The sequence below is a fragment of the Lolium rigidum genome, chromosome 2, assembly GCF_022539505.1.
Source record: "Lolium rigidum isolate FL_2022 chromosome 2, APGP_CSIRO_Lrig_0.1, whole genome shotgun sequence".
NCBI classification, from domain to species: Eukaryota; Viridiplantae; Streptophyta; class Magnoliopsida; order Poales; family Poaceae; genus Lolium; species Lolium rigidum.
This window is the reverse complement of record NC_061509.1, coordinates 194,053,563-194,071,832: the sequence shown is the minus strand read 5'-3', so window position 1 is coordinate 194,071,832 and position 18,270 is coordinate 194,053,563.

The following is an 18,270-nucleotide window of genomic DNA, read 5'->3' as shown; positions in this document are numbered from 1 at the left end:
ACCCCGGCCACGTGAGCCTTCCCGCGCCGCCGTCGGGCATGGTTGCCGGCGTGTCTCCGGCGGCCATTGGAGGGCGGCGCCGCCCTCTTCTGGTTCGCGGGGACGCCGCGCGTCGAACGCGCCCCACCGTGCGGCCCCTGGCGCCCTGCCTCGCCGAGCCCGTGCACCATCTGGCCGGCTATGGCCTGGATGACGTCATGCTGATGTCATTATGACGTCAGCCCACCCCTTTTTATTTTCTGTTTTATTTATAATTCGGAAAATGATGTATTTTATATCAAATTGTTCAGAAAAATGAACCCTGCATGTTTATGAGTATTTCATACATCATTTCAACATTTAAACTTGCAAATGTAGTGAAACCCTAATACAACCCTCTCATATGGCGGTGTCCGATGCCGGAACCCCTTTAATTCGACGATGTACCTAGGGTTACTCAATTCCATTCACATGACATGTCATTCATATTGTATGCGCATTGCATTATGCCATGTCGTGATTGTTTATTTCCCTTTCCGGTGTTTGGTTCTTCGCGATAGGATCTGAGCCGGAGTCCGACGTCAACGCCACCGAAGAACAATACTCATCCGCTGAGGGACAAGGCAAGCCCTAACCTGGTTCATCTATGATTTCGAAATGCTTTTATCTGTGGTTTCTACATATCGCATACGATTCAACTGTCTTTTATCGATAGATAGAGTTACCCTATCTGTTGCATGTCCGACCTTTGTAGCCTCGATACCACGATCCACTTGCTCCTAGCATAACTAGGTTTGGCATGTGTGCGTCGCGAGAGCCTTTATCTCTTATGCTTAGCCATGCTTAGTTTGTTACGCTACTACTCCGGTCTTCGGACTGGAGCCTTACAATGAAATGAATCTAGCATGACGGGTTGACGTGGTAAGTATAGAGATGATGATAAACATGATTAAAGGCTCAGACGAGAGGCCACATTGGGATGTGGTGGGTTGTTTCATTTCTGCCGACCCTAGGAACCGAGTTCTCGCCTCTTGAACCCAGACCGAGCGTACAACCACACGAGGCCCTATTATGGTACCCTCTCGACTCACTAACTTGCCTAGTAGATTCCATGAGTCACATAGTTTGCGCGTTACCTGGTCATATGCATTGCATTTTGCTTGGGGGTTCAAGGTACATAACGGGTAGGTAAGCGTGGCCGTGGTGGTCGGGGGTTGCGGCCTCGGGGAAACCCACCTCGCCTCACATCGTTAAGGACCGACTTCGGGACTTGACCCGTTACGGCGGAACAATCCTTAGCGCGTGACTCATGGTCTCGGCGACGACAAGGTAAAGGTCGTGGTCGACCACCCTCTGCCGGCTCTCCAAGGAAGAGAGCTAATATATATTGGCATTAAGAGTCGGTTGGCGCGTGTGGGTAAAGTTGTGCACCCCTGCAGGGTTATGAATCTTTTCGAAAAGCCGTGTCCATGGTTACGGACGACTTGGGAACGGACGTGGAGATCATAGAGAACATGAACCTAATCGTAAAACTTGGCAACCAATGTGTGTTTACGGATACATTCTTCGGGTGTTGAGGGGGTAGTCCGAGGATAGTGGTTCGAGATGATGAAGATTGGTGGATACAATATGATGGTCAATAGAGATAGAGATGTCGCTCTCTTATCCCCTTTCAAAGGTTCTGAGTAGTCGAACTTCTCTTCTCTCTCATCTTACAAAGGAAAATTGGCTTTACGCAAAAGAAGATCTACCAGAAAGCCCGCACACCCGCTTTGCTAAAAGGTTGTACTAAGTCTTGCTGAGTCCCTGTACTCAGCTTTGCATGCTTTTGTCTCAGATGAAGTCGCTACAGCCGAAGGTGGTTTCTACGTTAACATCGATGGTTAGCTTGGAGTTCCCGAGCGGCGACTGCGACTTATGGGCTGGGACGTCGCTTTATGTTATGGCTTCTTAAGCCCTTTGCCTTGTTATTTAGAATAACATAATTTGCTTCCGTTGCTTGTTGAATGTTGGGTCAGTGACCTCTGCGTGTAATAATTTGGATCTTACTCTGTTAAGAGTTGTAATATATTCTTTTGAGTCGTAGAGTCACTGTTGTGTTACCGATTCTCTCACTGTAGTCTTCCGAGCTCGAGGTTAGGCTTATATCAGGCGAAGATCTGGTATTTGTCTAACCCTAATTGTGGGGACCCCGGACTAACGGTCCGAAATACCATGTTATGTATACAGTTCACGATCCCATGATCAGTGTGTCGTGAACACATAACCGAACTGATATCAAATTACACCATCCATTACAAAGCGGAATAAGAAAATTACAACATGGTCGCATGACCAATACTTACATAACAGCCTCGGAGGGCCTAACTAAACATCGAGTAGCATCATCACTTCAGCGAGCGCGAGTACCCAAGTCTTCACGCCATAACCCTACGAGCGGCCGGCCGGGAAGACGTTCCTAGCTCGCATAGACGTCGCCAACTCCTTCTTCATCCGTCGTGTTCCTCCAAGTCTGGCCAAGTAAATAGCCAGGGACAAAGCCATGAGTACATTTGGAATTGTACTCGCAAACCATCAAGAAAGATGCTAACAGAGCTAACTAAAAGAGACAATAGAGGAAGAATAGTTTCTCTTGTGGATATAGCATGTGAAAGAGAATCAGTTTCTCTTGTGGATATAGCATGTCGGCATCTCAAGTGATGCGGACACTATGGTGTTTTACGGACAACTAGCTAACCTTCTAGGAGGAAAGGAAGCATGCCGCCATCTCCATTGATGGGGACGCTTGGGAAGTTCTATGACATATCTATATCTTTATTGAAGATGAGGTAGCATAAGCCCATCTCAGTTGATGAGAATGCTAGAGAATTCCTATGACATACATATGTCTTTATTGAAGAAGATACTTCAAAAGATATCTATGACATCTCTATATCTTTGTTAAAGAAGAGTTCCTCTTCAAGAAACATTTAGGAAAGAGTTCCCCTCTTAGCCTTTATTTTTCCACGACCATCTCCATATGGTCAACACACGCCCTTTTTCCGTACCCTTCCGGTACACATAAACACAACACTTCCTTTGCAAATCATTTGTTCAAAAACAAAACGCAAGCCCCGGTTAAGTATGGCCATTTCAACTTGTCCATGACCGCGGACGCGGCTATTCGAATAGATTTGACTCTGCAGAGTTTGCGCACTTTCCCCACAAGAACTGATAAATCCGCCGGGATCATCCCCGGATCGTCATACGAAAATATGCGAGTCTCGGATAACCAATCATAGTCTTTCGCCCGTATCCCTTGGCACAAGTCCTTCCATGCGGGCTTACCCCTTCCCGGCACCCCGGCAGCATACCTCCTTTTGAGCGTATCTCCGGCGCCACGACAGAAGACCCTCAGTAATCGTCCGGCTATAGACAACTACAGTGTATTGCCTCCTCAAGAGCGCAACCCGGCGTCGGAGGTCCTCGTGACCCTCTCTAGAAAGTTGTGAAGGGTGCTCATGCCAATTTCAACAGACTACGGACTAAGCCCGTGCCCACTTTGGATAATGTGGTTGCGCGAATAAAAGTTGGGACGGCGAACACTTATACGCAGTGCTCCTTTTTAGAAACCATTTCCTTTTTCCCACAACACCACGGTTGCTCAACCAACCTCCATACACCACTTTCCCAAACATCTCTATCAAGATCCTTTGCTTTCATAAACCATACACTTGGGTTAACTCACCCAAGGTTTTCATAAACATTTACAACAAGGTAAACCTTGTGGGGTTCCCAACCTATAGTTTCATGAGAAGGAACTAATACAACACCATGGCCGAGATGAAGATCATCACGCCATGAGGGGTAGGTGTGAGTGGCACAAAGAGGAGTATACTTGCTTAAGGTAAGCATGTATAAGGACGACAAAGGGTGGATCAAACTTTCAGATTTGAGGTACTACTATACAACTTGGATGGTGAAGGCTCACTATCCAACCAACATTCACAAGGGTACACGGCATACTTCTCTCAAGTTGAGAATTACACCAAGATTCACGACATTAATACCTCGAGACTCATCAAGGTGGTGGGTGTGATGTAAACCTCTATCTTGGGAAAGGACATGCTCAAGTTGAGCATACAAGTAGACCAAAGGGAGTAACACGGCCATGATACCATGCATCCCATAATCATAAAGACAATAGTGGAGTATCACCACTAGGGAGTACCCCACTTGCAATCACACATAGATGACATAAATAAAGAGAATAACTCATATAGAATTAAGGTGCCTTGGACATCAACAATTGACATCCAACTAGACACCAAATCAGAGATCAAAAGATGGCTTGCCTTAGCTTTAATGTCCCTGGACTTCTTCAACTCCATCAATATAAGAATCCCAACAACATAAATAAAATCCTTGTCCGATCCACTTCTTCATCTTCTCCGGAATCGTTCGCATCTATCGCCGGAAAATATAAAGGAACACAATCAATCATATTGCACCAACAAAACAAACATACAACAACCATAATTTAACCATTCCATAAAGAGCTACCATACAAAGGACTTATAGATACCACAAACAACTTGAAGAGAACCCATCTTATTTACCTAGTAAAGGTATGAGAGTATCACAACTTAGCAATTGCCTCTCTCGGTATCACCATGGCACAAGCTAAGTACCCCTGGTAGATAACATCATAAAGAGGACAAGATCATTAGTTTGACATCAAATACTTTCACAAAACATTTTCAAACACTTTTGGAAAAGTAGAAAACAGTTTTCCTAATTTAATTTGCTCACTTAATCACTATACAAAAATAGGAAGCAAACCATATACCACATCATTTGAAAACTTAAACAAAACAAAAGAGATAATGTTAGGTTGCAGAGGTTTTGTTTTGCAAGCATAAAACAAAGGTTGCCCATCTCTACTAAAAAGAGTTGGTCAAGGGTTTTAAATAAACCGAAAAGTTTTGCTTCAACAATGCATGTCACACATAAACATTACTAACAGCAACAAATATGTATTAAAAGAGACTAATAATATTTTTCCTAGATAGCTAGTACTAATACAAGACTAACCCAATTGGAATCACCCAAAAATATTAAACCTACAATTTTAGGAATTTCTTTGAATCTGACTGTCCAGAAAACAAGATCTGTAAGCCATAAATCGTAGAAAAATCCTAAAAATATGAGGCCACTTGCATTTGAAAGTTAATTAAACAGAGATGCAGACACAATTGGATTTGGGTTCAAATTATATCTGAAACTCTCACAAATGGATTTACAAATTTACTGCATGTCTGTACCATTTTCTTTCTCTCTGGAGTTACAGAACAGATAAAGTTTTGAAACTTGTTTGAGGTGATTAAGAAAACATTCAGTAGTCTTACAGAATTGGAATCACTCAATTAGGTTCAAAAATGGATTTTTGATGAATTAAAAGCTAACAACCATGTCTGCAGAACACACAGAACAAGTTTAATTCACCACAAATCGTACATAAATCATACAAATATGAGGTCAGCTGCATCTGAATGGTATTGAATAGGTGTTTCTTACCCAATTGGTTTCATTCAAAAATTCTTTTCCTAGCTCCTGGTTTAATTCGACAAAGTCAGATCTGACCAGATCTTGATCTGTGAACCATTTCAGTTTCAGGAGGTCAATCGAAGTGAAACCACCGCCAAAATGAAGGTATTGGAGAGGGCTTTCACCCACAGTTGAGTTTGCTCAAAAAGGTTATGTAAAACGGAAGAAATCTAACAAACAGTGATTCTGCATGTTTGCAGAACTTTATTTACCACGCGAAATCCGTAAAGAATTTGAGGATGAGACCAACGCCATGTTGTAGATCTTTTCAATATCTATCAGTGGAACTTTGAATCACTCGATTTGGATCTGCACACAAGATTTGGCGGATTTTACAATTTCGTACCAGAATCTGAAACAGCAGGATACAGAAATTACTGCAAGGTTTTGGACGAACTTTGCTCAAGAACTTCAGATCTGAGGATAGCTCAACCTTCTCCATGCTTGGACCAACATACACCTACATCAAGATCCAATCTTGAGAGAGGAGAAAGGAGAAATAGAGCTGGATTCATCAAGAGTTAGGGGAGAAGAGAGTGAGAGGGAAGCTCTCATGGTGAGGGGAAGCTTGAGGAAGGAGGGAAGCTTCATCTAGGTGGATTTCCATGGCCATGGCCGGCCATGGAGCTTGGGAGGAGCAGCAGCTCGTGGGGAGGTGGAGGAGAAGAGTGTGAGGGAGTGGAGAGAAGAAAAATGAGGGCCAAAGGTGGAGGTGGTGGCCGGCCAAGGGGCTTTTATAGAGGGAGAGGGGTGGCTGCCTCCTTTTTTGATTGGCCAAGGGAGGTGGCTGCCCATTTATTGATTGGGTTAGGTGGGAGGCAATGCTTGTGGAGGAAGAAAGTAAGAAGGACAATGGCTGGCCGAAATTCTTGCCATGGCCGGCTCCTTCATGTGCCACTCAAAAATGAACAAAGAGAGAGATGCACAACATCCATGTGAATAGATCAAGGCATGATGTTGAGGAGGTAATGTCAATGAGTGATTTTGATGATGATAAGATTAGGAGTAAATACATAAAGATAGAAAGGAGTATGAGGGTGGCATGTGCCATGTGCCATGAGAATAATCTCCACCACTTTGGTTGAGACCAACTTATGATGAAGCTAATTCCCAGGGTAAAGTGGATGAATAAAAGTTTTCATTAGAATCTTAAAATTGAAAAGATTGAGATTGACCACATGCAACAATGCATGAGCATGCCAAAGTAGATGGGATGGTGATGGTGGCTTAGTCAATGATAGAGCAAGATTAAGAGAGATGGTGAGTGGAGTATTCATATACTCACAAGGATGAATATATTGACACAATTCATGAGGTCAAGGTGATGATGGAAAAGAATAGAGGATTGAGATGGATATGATGAAATATAAGTTGCTATTCAAATAAGAGGTCAATTGGGAGTGATTTGAAAGTATCAAATGATCATCCATTTGATCAAAAATTGGAGGATGGAGGGGATACAATGTGGTGGATCAGAGATGTGCATAAGATGTGCAAGAGTTGCCATTTGAAAAAGAGTTTTATTGAAGGGTCTGGGACACACCTCAATTGTCTAGAGACAATTGGGAATGAACTCAAGTGGAATTTTGAAGATGTTGAGAGAAAACTAGTTGGAACATAGGAGTTCAAAATATTCTACTTACTTTCTCAAGTAAAGTAGAGTTTTTCCCAAATTTAAAGTAAACATGAAATGGTATAGGTACCATAAACAAGCCTTTTGTTAAAAACAAAACAAAATAGAGAGTAATGTTTTAGAAATCAGTACTTGGTAGAAATGGAATGAAAAACAAAACCCATTTTAGTTCCTTGTTTTCTTTGAAGAATTATTTTGAAAAGATTTAATAAAACTAGAAGTAGTTTTGTGATAAAACTAGAGAAGGAAAATCAATAGGACCTTTGAGAGAGAAAACTTATTTTAGGGAGAAGTGTTCTCAAGGGTAGATGGTGGATACAAAATGTACCCATCATTCCCACTCTTGGTTTTGTGAAGATTTAACTTGAATAAAAACAAGAGGTGAAAATAAAGAAAGTGATCTAGTGCAGAAACACTGGATAAGGTATGAGATCAAGTTGAATATAGGAGTTGCAAGGATAGATTGAGACATGCAGGACATGGAGGTTGAAGAGGGTGTTGCATAGATGAGATCCATGTATTGAGGCTACCAATAACAGTTGTGGTTGCTTAGAAATTAACTGCCAAAGTCTGGACATTTTAAGCCTGTCAACACAGATGGTCGACAAGGCCTCAAAACCAACAAGGATGAGTGGGTTTAAGAGAGGGATGTAGCTAGGGGTAGACGATCCCAAGTTTTGAATTAAGGATGATTGAGCTATCTTGTACTATAAATAGAAAATCAAGATGGCACACTCCGGTTGTCATCAGGAGAGAGGTTTGATGTAGTAAGAAGGAAAACAATTTTTCCTAAGCCACACATGTGTTTTATTTGGTGAGTTTCTTGTTCAACCACTAGGGGTGTTGTTCTATGAGGTAGCTCAAGACAAAACTCAACAAGCAAATCAAGACAATTCATCTACCAACAGATCAAGGCAATTCATCATAACAGAATGGATCAAGGCAATTCCTAATTAGCTTAAAGAAAAAGTTTTTGTTCCCCCTGATTTTTGCATTAAGGACAATTAAATCAAGGTTGCAAAAGTTGGGGTGTTACAGATCTTCCACCCTTAAAATAATCTCGTCCCGAGATTAGTGAGCGCAGAACGAGAGGGGTTGTAAAGCTTAACGAAAGTTAGACTCCATTCTTCTGTCGGCGTGCCGTTGTTGAGGGGGTCGCAACTTCAGCTTCTGGGAGACATGATGGATTCCTGCCGATGGCGAGCTTCATGAAGAGGTTGACTACTCCGTGCAGATGTTGGATCTGTAGCTTCTTCATGATCCTAGCGGTGGTTCAAGATTGTGGGAGAGTTAGTGCATCCAACGGTTTTTGAAAAAGTAAGCTTAAATTTAGTGGAAGACGGAGTCTTCCACCCTTAAAATTGTTCATCGGGGAGGGGCATTAAAAACTGTAAGCTTCGGCCACGGGTCTTGTCGGGCGCTCCTTGGAGAAGTCATTGATCTCTCGTCTTGCGTCGAACATCTTCAGAGAAAGTTGTGTAGTCCACGGCTTCAAGAGGGGTTAGTGTAGTCCCAAGTTTTCAACGGTGTTTTAAGAAAGGTTTAAAATTTTAGGGTTAGCTCCAACTTCTAGTGGAAGACGAAGTCTTCCACCCTTAAGATTTTCATTGGGCTTTCGGAAAAACTCAGAGAGTCTGCCTTGCGGTCCTGTTGGGGCCTTTGAAGAAGTTGTCGATCTTCCTTGTTCAGTTGAAGAATCTTCGGGGGCGACGTGCAGACCACAACTTCAAGAGGCACTCACGTGTTAACTAAACCATATGGGATGCGCGGTGAGTTAGTAAATTGATGAAACACCTAGTTGGTATCCATATGAAACAGCAACGGAGGTCGTCGAAGACAATCTTCAGCTTGCGGGTCGGTGCTGACTTATACCAGTTGGTGAGCGGGTAAGTTGCACCTAGTCTTGAGTTATTGAGGTATCTTCAGGAGTCTTCACTTGATGAGGACTAGATGAACCATGTGATGTAGCTTGGCGTTGACGCTATTGTTCTCTCATCTAGTTAGACGGTGTGTTAGGGGGGGTGGTTTTCAAAACGATATCCTCTAGGTTAGCGCGATTATATACCAAGGTTAGACCAAGTTAGTAAGTCTTCTGGTAGAGGTGCAGTCACTCTTGAAGGTAGGAGCTTCTGCTTTCTTGATGAAGTGGAGATGCTTCAGCGGATCTTGAAGGTATTGGCTTTTGCTTTGTTGGCGTAGTAGAGATGCTTCAGACGACCTTGAAAGTAGTCGGCGTAGATAGGGGTCTGAGTTAGTTTCCCTCATGGTTGAAAAACAACTGCTAACGGGTTTAGAGTTAGAGTCTTTCGTTAATCTACCCAACTAACTAGCAGTTAGCAATACATCAGCGAGGCAAACTTTAATCCTATCATGGAATGTGACGCCCATACAACCATAATCAGAGACAAAATACCACTAACAGAGGCTACTGGTATTTTTCCTAGATGCACATTAACAAAACAAGATCAACACAATTGGAATCATTCAAAAATATTTATTTTTCAATTTTTGAGACTCAAAATACTAACCAGAAACAGTGATCATGTTTTATTTATTAAAAATCGCACAAAAATCCTAAAAATACAAGGTTGGTGGCATCTGAAAGGTAATTTCATACCGGTTCTAGTGCAATTAGAATCACATCAATCGGAGCTACCAAACTCTTTTTATTAGCAAAACAGTACACTGGAAGATTTCTATTTTTAATTTCTGTTTTACAAATTTTCAAACAATTAAAAAGGGCGGGAACATCTAAATAGCAAGACATACATGCACACAACAAACAGATACAAACACTCAAGGCAGCACAGGAGGGAACTACAAGCAATCATCAAACCAGACATGGTACTCTAAGTACCCAGAAATTCCTAATGCGTGGGGGTAGCTCAATCAAAGCGATTGAGTTTGTCCTATCCATCCTATTGGTTTGGGGGCTGGTCACATATGTTGCCGTCTTCATTTTGCTCTTATGGACTCCAACATGGATTTTCGGGGCAGTTGGTTGCGAAGCAGGCCTGGTGTTCGGTCTTTTATGTTGAGGCGGAGGAGAAAACTGCGTAGTCTTCTTGCTCAACATCCCGGGGACGTGAGGTCTTCGAAGAGGTAGTTGTTGAGGTACTCCCGAAGTCGAGACCTTCTCGTGGCTGGCCTAAAAATTACTAGTCAAGAAACTGAGGACTTGATCCCAGACGACTGCAAAAAGGTGCAAGTCCACGGAGGAACAAGGTCAGATCTTTGACAGACTTTGGTGATAACCAAAGACATGTTCTTATTATTCTTTTATCTGCACACTAAGTCGGCCTCCAATCTTCAATAGTTGTTGTTGGAGATACGTGAGACTTCATAAAAAGTTGATCCATCTTCGACTTCGAGTCTCCGGGTCTGAGTTGGGGACATCATCCAATATGTAGGTTTGAAGTGGATGAGACAATAGAGTAAGGATTTTCAAACCTTTTTATAAAGCGGAGAGGTAAGAATTTAGAAGTTTTGAATAAATAAGAGGAGTAGAAGCTATACTTCCGACTAAAGAAAGAATTTGTTTTTTAAATAGTTTTTCCCAAGTACTTGTTTCCTAACTAACGTCCATGCTAACTAAGGTCTCCTACAGTCAGGATAGCTCTGATACCGGCTACGTGGGGACCCCGGACTAACGGTCCGAAATACCCTGTTATGTATACAGTTCACGATCCCATGATCGGTGTGTCGTGAACACATAACCGAACCGATATCAAATTACACCATCCATTACAAAGCGGAATAAGAAAATTACAACATGGTCGCATGACCAATACTTACATAACAGCCTCGGAGGGCCTAACTAAACATCGAGTAGCATCATCACTTCGGCAGCGCAGTACCCAAGTCTTACCGCCATAACCCTACGGGCGGCCGGCCGGGAAGACGTTCCTAGCTCGCATAGACGTCGCCAACTCCTTCTTCATCCGTCGTGTTCCTCCAAGTCTGGCCAAGTAAATAGCCGGGGACAAAGCCGTGAGTACATTTGGAATTGTACTCGCAAACCATCAAGAAAGATGCTAACAGAGCTAACTAAAAGAGACAAGAGAGGAAGAATAGTTTCTCTTGTGGATATAGCATGTGAAAGAGAATCAGTTTCTCTTGTGGATATAGCATGCCGGCATCTCAAGTGATGCGGACACTATGGTGTTTTACGGACAACTAGCTAACCTTCTAGGAGGAAAGGTAGCATGCCGCCATCTCCATTGATGGGGACGCTTGGGAAGTTCTATGACATATCTATATCTTTATTGAAGATGAGGTAGCATAAGCCCATCTCAGTTGATGAGAATGCTAGAGAATTCCTATGACATACATATGTCTTTATTGAAGAAGATACTTCAAAAGATATCTATGACATCTCTATATCTTTGTTAAAGAAGAGTTCCTCTTCAAGAAACATTTAGGAAAGAGTTCCCCTCTTAGCCTTTATTTTTCCACGACCATCTCCATATGGTCAACACACGCCCTTTTCCGTACCCTTCCGGTACACATAAACACAACACTTCCTTTGCAAATCATTTGTTCAAAAACAAAACGCAAGCCCCGGTTAAGTATGGCCATTTCAACTTGTCCATGACCGCGGACGCGGCTATTCGAATAGATTTGACTCTGCAGAGTTTGCGCACTTTCCCCACAAGAACTGATAAATCCGCCGGGATCATCCCCGGATCGTCATACGAAAATATGCGAGTCTCGGATAACCAGTCATAGTCTTTCGCCCGTATCCCTTGGCACAAGTCCTTCCCTGCGGGCTTACCCCTTCCCGGCACCCCGGCAGCATACCTCCTTTTGAGCGTATCTCCGGCGCCACGACAGAAGACCCTCAGTAATCGTCCGGCTATAGACAACTACAGTGTATTGCCTCCTCAAGAGCGCAACCCGGCGTCGGAGGTCCTCGTGACCCTCTCTAGAAAGTTGTGAAGGGTGCTCATGCCAATTTCAACAGACTACGGACTAAGCCCGTGCCCACTTTGGATAATGTGGTTGCGTGAATAAAAGTTGGGACGGCGAACACTTATACGCAGTGCTCCTTTTTAGAAACCATTTCCTTTTTCCCACAACACCACGGTTGCTCAACCAACCTCCATACACCACTTTCCCAAACATCTCTATCAAGATCCTTTGCTTTCATAAACCATACACTTGGGTTAACTCACCCAAGGTTTTCATAAACATTTACAACAAGGTAAACCTTGTGGGGTTCCCAACCTATAGTTTCATGAGAAGGAACTAATACAACACCATGGCCGAGATGAAGATCATCACGCCATGAGGGGTAGGTGTGAGTGGCACAAAGAGGAGTATACTTGCTTAAGGTAAGCATGTATAAGGACGACAAAGGGTGGATCAAACTTTCAGATTTGAGGTACTACTATACAACTTGGATGGTGAAGGCTCACTATCCAACCAACATTCACAAGGGTACACGGCATACTTCTCTCAAGTTGAGAATTACACCAAGATTCACGACATTAATACCTCGAGACTCATCAAGGTGGTGGGTGTGATGTAAACCTCTATCTTGGGAAAGGACATGCTCAAGTTGAGCATACAAGTAGACCAAAGGGAGTAACACGGCCATGATACCATGCATCCCATAATCATAAAGACAATAGTGGAGTATCACCACTAGGGAGTACCCCACTTGCAATCACACATAGATGACATAAATAAAGAGAATAACTCATATAGAATTAAGGTGCCTTGGACATCAACAATTGACATCCAACTAGACACCAAATCAGAGATCAAAAGATGGCTTGCCTTAGCTTTAATGTCCCTGGACTTCTTCAACTCCATCAATATAAGAATCCCAACAACATAAATAAAATCCTTGTCCGATCCACTTCTTCATCTTCTCCGGAATCGTTCGCATCTATCGCCGGAAAATATAAAGGAACACAATCAATCATATTGCACCAACAAAACAAACATACAACAACCATAATTTAACCATTCCATAAAGAGCTACCATACAAAGGACTTATAGATACCACAAACAACTTGAAGAGAACCCATCTTATTTACCTAGTAAAGGTATGAGAGTATCACAACTTAGCAATTGCCTCTCTCGGTATCACCATGGCACAAGCTAAGTACCCCTGGTAGATAACATCATAAAGAGGACAAGATCATTAGTTTGACATCAAATACTTTCACAAAACATTTTCAAACACTTTTGGAAAAGTAGAAAACAGTTTTCCTAATTTAATTTGCTCACTTAATCACTATACAAAAATAGGAAGCAAACCATATACCACATCATTTGAAAACTTAAACAAAACAAAAGAGATAATGTTAGGTTGCAGAGGTTTTGTTTTGCAAGCATAAAACAAAGGTTGCCCATCTCTACTAAAAAGAGTTGGTCAAGGGTTTTAAATAAACCGAAAAGTTTTGCTTCAACAATGCATGTCACACATAAACATTACTAACAGCAACAAATATGTATTAACAGAGACTAATAATATTTTTCCTAGATAGCTAGTACTAATACAAGACTAACCCAATTGGAATCACCCAAAAATATTAAACCTACAATTTTAGGAATTTCTTTGAATCTGACTGTCCAGAAAACAAGATCTGTAAGCCATAAATCGTAGAAAAATCCTAAAAATATGAGGCCACTTGCATTTGAAAGTTAATTAAACAGAGATGCAGACACAATTGGATTTGGGTTCAAATTATTTCTGAAACTCTCACAAATGGATTTACAAATTTACTGCATGTCTGTACCATTTTCTTTCTCTCTGGAGTTACAGAACAGATAAAGTTTTGAAACTTGTTTGAGGTGATTAAGAAAACATTCAGTAGTCTTACAGAATTGGAATCACTCAATTAGGTTCAAAAATGGATTTTTGATGAATTAAAAGCTAACAACCATGTCTGCAGAACACACAGAACAAGTTTAATTCACCACAAATCGTACATAAATCATAAAAATATGAGGTCAGCTGCATCTGAAAGGTATTGAATAGGTGTTTCTTACCCAATTGGTTTCATTCAAAAATTCTTTTCCTAGCTCCTGGTTTATTTCGACAAAGTCAGATCTGACCAGATCTTGATCTGTGAACCATTTCAGTTTCAGGAGGTCAATCGAAGTGAAACCACCGCCAAAATGAAGGTATCGGAGAGGGCTTTCACCCACAGTTGAGTTTGCTCAAAAAGGTTTTGTAAAACGGAAGAAATCTAACAAACAGTGATTCTGCATGTTTGCAGAACTTTATTTACCATGCGAAATCCGTAACGAATTTGAGAATGAGACCAACGCCATGTTGTAGATCTTTTCAATATATATCAGTGGAACTTTGAATCACTTGATTTGGATCTGCACACAAGATTTGGCGGATTTTACAAGTTCGTACCAGAATCTGAAACAGCAGGATACAGAAATTACTGCAAGGTTTTGGACGAACTTTGCTCAAGAACTTCAGATCTGAGGATAGCTCAACCTTCTCCATGCTTGGACCAACATGCACCTGCATCAAGATCCAATCTTGAGAGAGGAGAAAGGAGAAATAGAGCTGGATTCATCAAGAGTTAGGGGAGAAGAGAGTGAGAGGGAAGCTCTCATGGTGAGGGGAAGCTTGAGGAAGGAGGGGAGCTTCATCTAGGTGGATTTCCATGGCCATGGCCGGCCATGGAGCTTGGGAGGAGCAGCAGCTCGTGGGGAGGTGGAGGAGAAGAGTGTGAGGGAGTGGAGAGAAGAAAAATGAGGGCCAAAGGTGGAGGTGGTGGCCGGCCAAGGGGTTTTTATAGAGGGAGAGGGGTGGCTGCCTCCTTTTTTGATTGGCCAAGGGAGGTGGCTGCCCATTTATTGATTGGGTTAGGTGGGAGGCAATTCTTGTGGAGGAAGAAAGTAAGAAGGACAATGGCTGGCCGAAATTCTTGCCATGGCCGGCTCCTTCATGTGCCACTCAAAAATGAACAAAGAGAGAGATGCACAACATCCATGTGAATAGATCAAGGCATGATGTTGAGGAGGTAATGTCAATGAGTGATTTTGATGATGATAAGATTAGGAGTAAATACATAAAGATAGAAAGGAGTATGAGGGTGGCATGTGCCATGTGCCATGAGAATAATCTCCACCACTTTGGTTGAGACCAACTTATGATGAAGCTAATTCCCAGGGTAAAGTGGATGAATAAAAGTTTTCATTAGAACCTTAAAATTGAAAAGATTGAGATTGACCACATGCAACAATGCATGAGCATGCCAAGGTAGATGGGATGGTGATGGTGGCTTAGTCAATGATAGAGTAAGATTAAGAGAGATGGTGAGTGGAGTATTCATATACTCACAAGGATGAATATACTGACACAATTCATGAGGTCAAGGTGATGATGGGAAAGAATAGAGGATTGAGATGGATATGATGAAATATAAGTTGCTATTCAAATAAGAGGTCAATTGGGAGTGATTTGAAAGTATCAAATGATCATCCATTTGATCAAAAATTGGAGGATGGAGGGGATACAATGTGGTGGATCAGAGATGTGCATAAGATGTGCAAGAGTTGCCATTTGAAAAAGAGTTTTATTGAAGGGTCTGGGACACACCTCAATTGTCTAGAGACAATTGGGAATGAACTCAAGTGGAATTTTGAAGATGTTGAGAGAAAACTAGTTGGAACATAGGAGTTCAAAATATTCTACTTACTTTCTCAAGTAAAGTAGAGTTTTTCCCAAATTTAAAGTAAACAAGAAATGGTATAGGTACCATAAACAAGCCTTTTGTTAAAAACAAAACAAAATAGAGAGTAATGTTTTAGAAATCAGTACTTGGTAGAAATGGAATGAAAAACAAAACCCATTTTAGTTCCTTGTTTTCTTTGAAGAATTATTTTGAAAAGATTTAATAAAACTAGAAGTAGTTTTGTGATAAAACTAGAGAAGGAAAATCAATAGGACCTTTGAGAGAGAAAACTTATTTTAGGGAGAAGTGTTCTCAAGGGTAGATGGTGGATACAAAATGTACCCATCATTCCCACTCTTGGTTTTGTGAAGATTTAACTTGAATAAAAACAAGAGGTGAAAATAAAGAAAGTGATCTAGTGCAGAAACACTGGATAAGGTATGAGATCAAGTTGAATATAGGAGTTGCAAGGATAGATTGAGACATGCAGGACGTGGAGGTTGAAGAGGGTGTTGCATAGATGAGATCCATGTATTGAGGCTACCAATAACAGTTGTGGTTGCTTAGAAATTAACTGCCAAAGTCTAGACATTTTAAGCCTGTCAACACAGATGGTCGACAAGGCCTCAAAACCAACAAGGATGAGTGGGTTTAAGAGAGGGATGTAGCTAGGGGTAGACGATCCCAAGTTTTGAATTAAGGATGATTGAGCTATCTTGTACTATAAATAGAAAATCAAGATGGCACACTCCGGTTGTCATCAGGAGAGAGGTTTGATGTAGTAAGAAGGAAAACAATTTTTCCTAAGCCACACATGTGTTTTATTTGGTGAGTTGCTTGTTCAACCACTAGGGGTGTTGTTCTATGAGGTAGCTCAAGACAAAACTCAACAAGCAAATCAAGACAATTCATCTACCAACAGATCAAGGCAATTCATCATAACAGACAGATCAAGGCAATTCATCTAATTAGCTTAAAGAAAAAGTTTTTGTTCCCCCTGATTTTTGCATTAAGGACAATTAAATCAAGGTTGCAAAAGTTGGGGTGTTACACTAATCCCGGGGGTGCCACATATGATGTCTTGAATAACTTGATACTTGGCAATTGTTGTGCTCATGATTAAGCTCTTGCATCATATACTTTGCACCTATTAGTGAAGAAATGCATAGAGCTGGTTAAAATTTGGTTTGCATTATTGGTCTCTCTAAGGTCTAGATATTTTCTAGTAAGGGTTTGAACAACAAGGAAGACAATGTATAGTCTTATAATGCTTGCAATATGTTTTTATGTGAGTTTTGCTGTACCGATTCATACTTGTGTTTGCTTCAAATAGCCTTGCTAGCCTAAGCCTTGTACTGAGAGGGAATACTTCTCGTGCATCCAAATCCTTGAGCCAAACACTATGCCATTTGTGTCCACCATACCTACCTACTACATGGTATTTCTCCGCCATTTAAAGTAAATACTTCATGTGCTACCTTTAAACCTTCAAAATGCTTCTCAATTTGTGTTAATGTTTTATAGCTCATGAGGAAGTATGTGGTGTTTATCTTTCAACCTTATCATTTACTCTTGACAGACTTTCATAATGGACTAGTGGCACATCCGCTTATCCAATAATTTTGCAAAAAGAGATGGCAACGGGGTTCCCAGCCCCGATTAATCAAACTTCATTAATAATTCTCTTCACATGTTTTGCTCGATTCATCGGTAAGCAACTTAATTTTGCAAATAGACACTCCTCCATGGTATGAGATTGATGGTAGGCACCCGAGGATTCGGTTAGCCATGGCTTGTGTAAGCAAAGGTTGGGGGAGTGTCACTCATAATAAAAACTAAAGTACATGTGTAAACAAAAGAGAAGAGGGATGATCTACCTTGCTGGTAGAGATAACGTCCTTCATGGGAGCTGCTCTTGAAAGTCTGGTTGGCGAGGTAGTTAGAGTGCCCACTACCATTCGTTGACAACAACAAACACCTCTCAAAATTTTACTTTTATGCTCTCTATATGATTTCAAAACTTAAAAAGCTCTAGCACATGATTTAATCCCTGCTTCCCTCTGCGAAGGGTCTTTCTTCTACTTTCATGTTGAGTCAGTTTTCCTATTTCCTTCTATCCTAGAAGCAAACACTCGTGTTAACTGTGCATTGATTCCTACATACTTGCATATTGCACTTATTATATTACTTTATGTTGACAACTATCCATGAGATATACATGTTACAAGTTGAAAGCAACCGCTGAACCTTAATCTTCCTTTGTGTTGATTCAATTCCTTTATTTAGAATTTATTGCTTTATGAGTTAACTCTTATGCAAGACTTATTGATGCTTGTCTTGAAAGTACTATTGATGAAAAGTCTTTGCTATATGATTCAATTGTTTAACCATTGTCTTTACCATTGCTTTGAAGTGCTGCA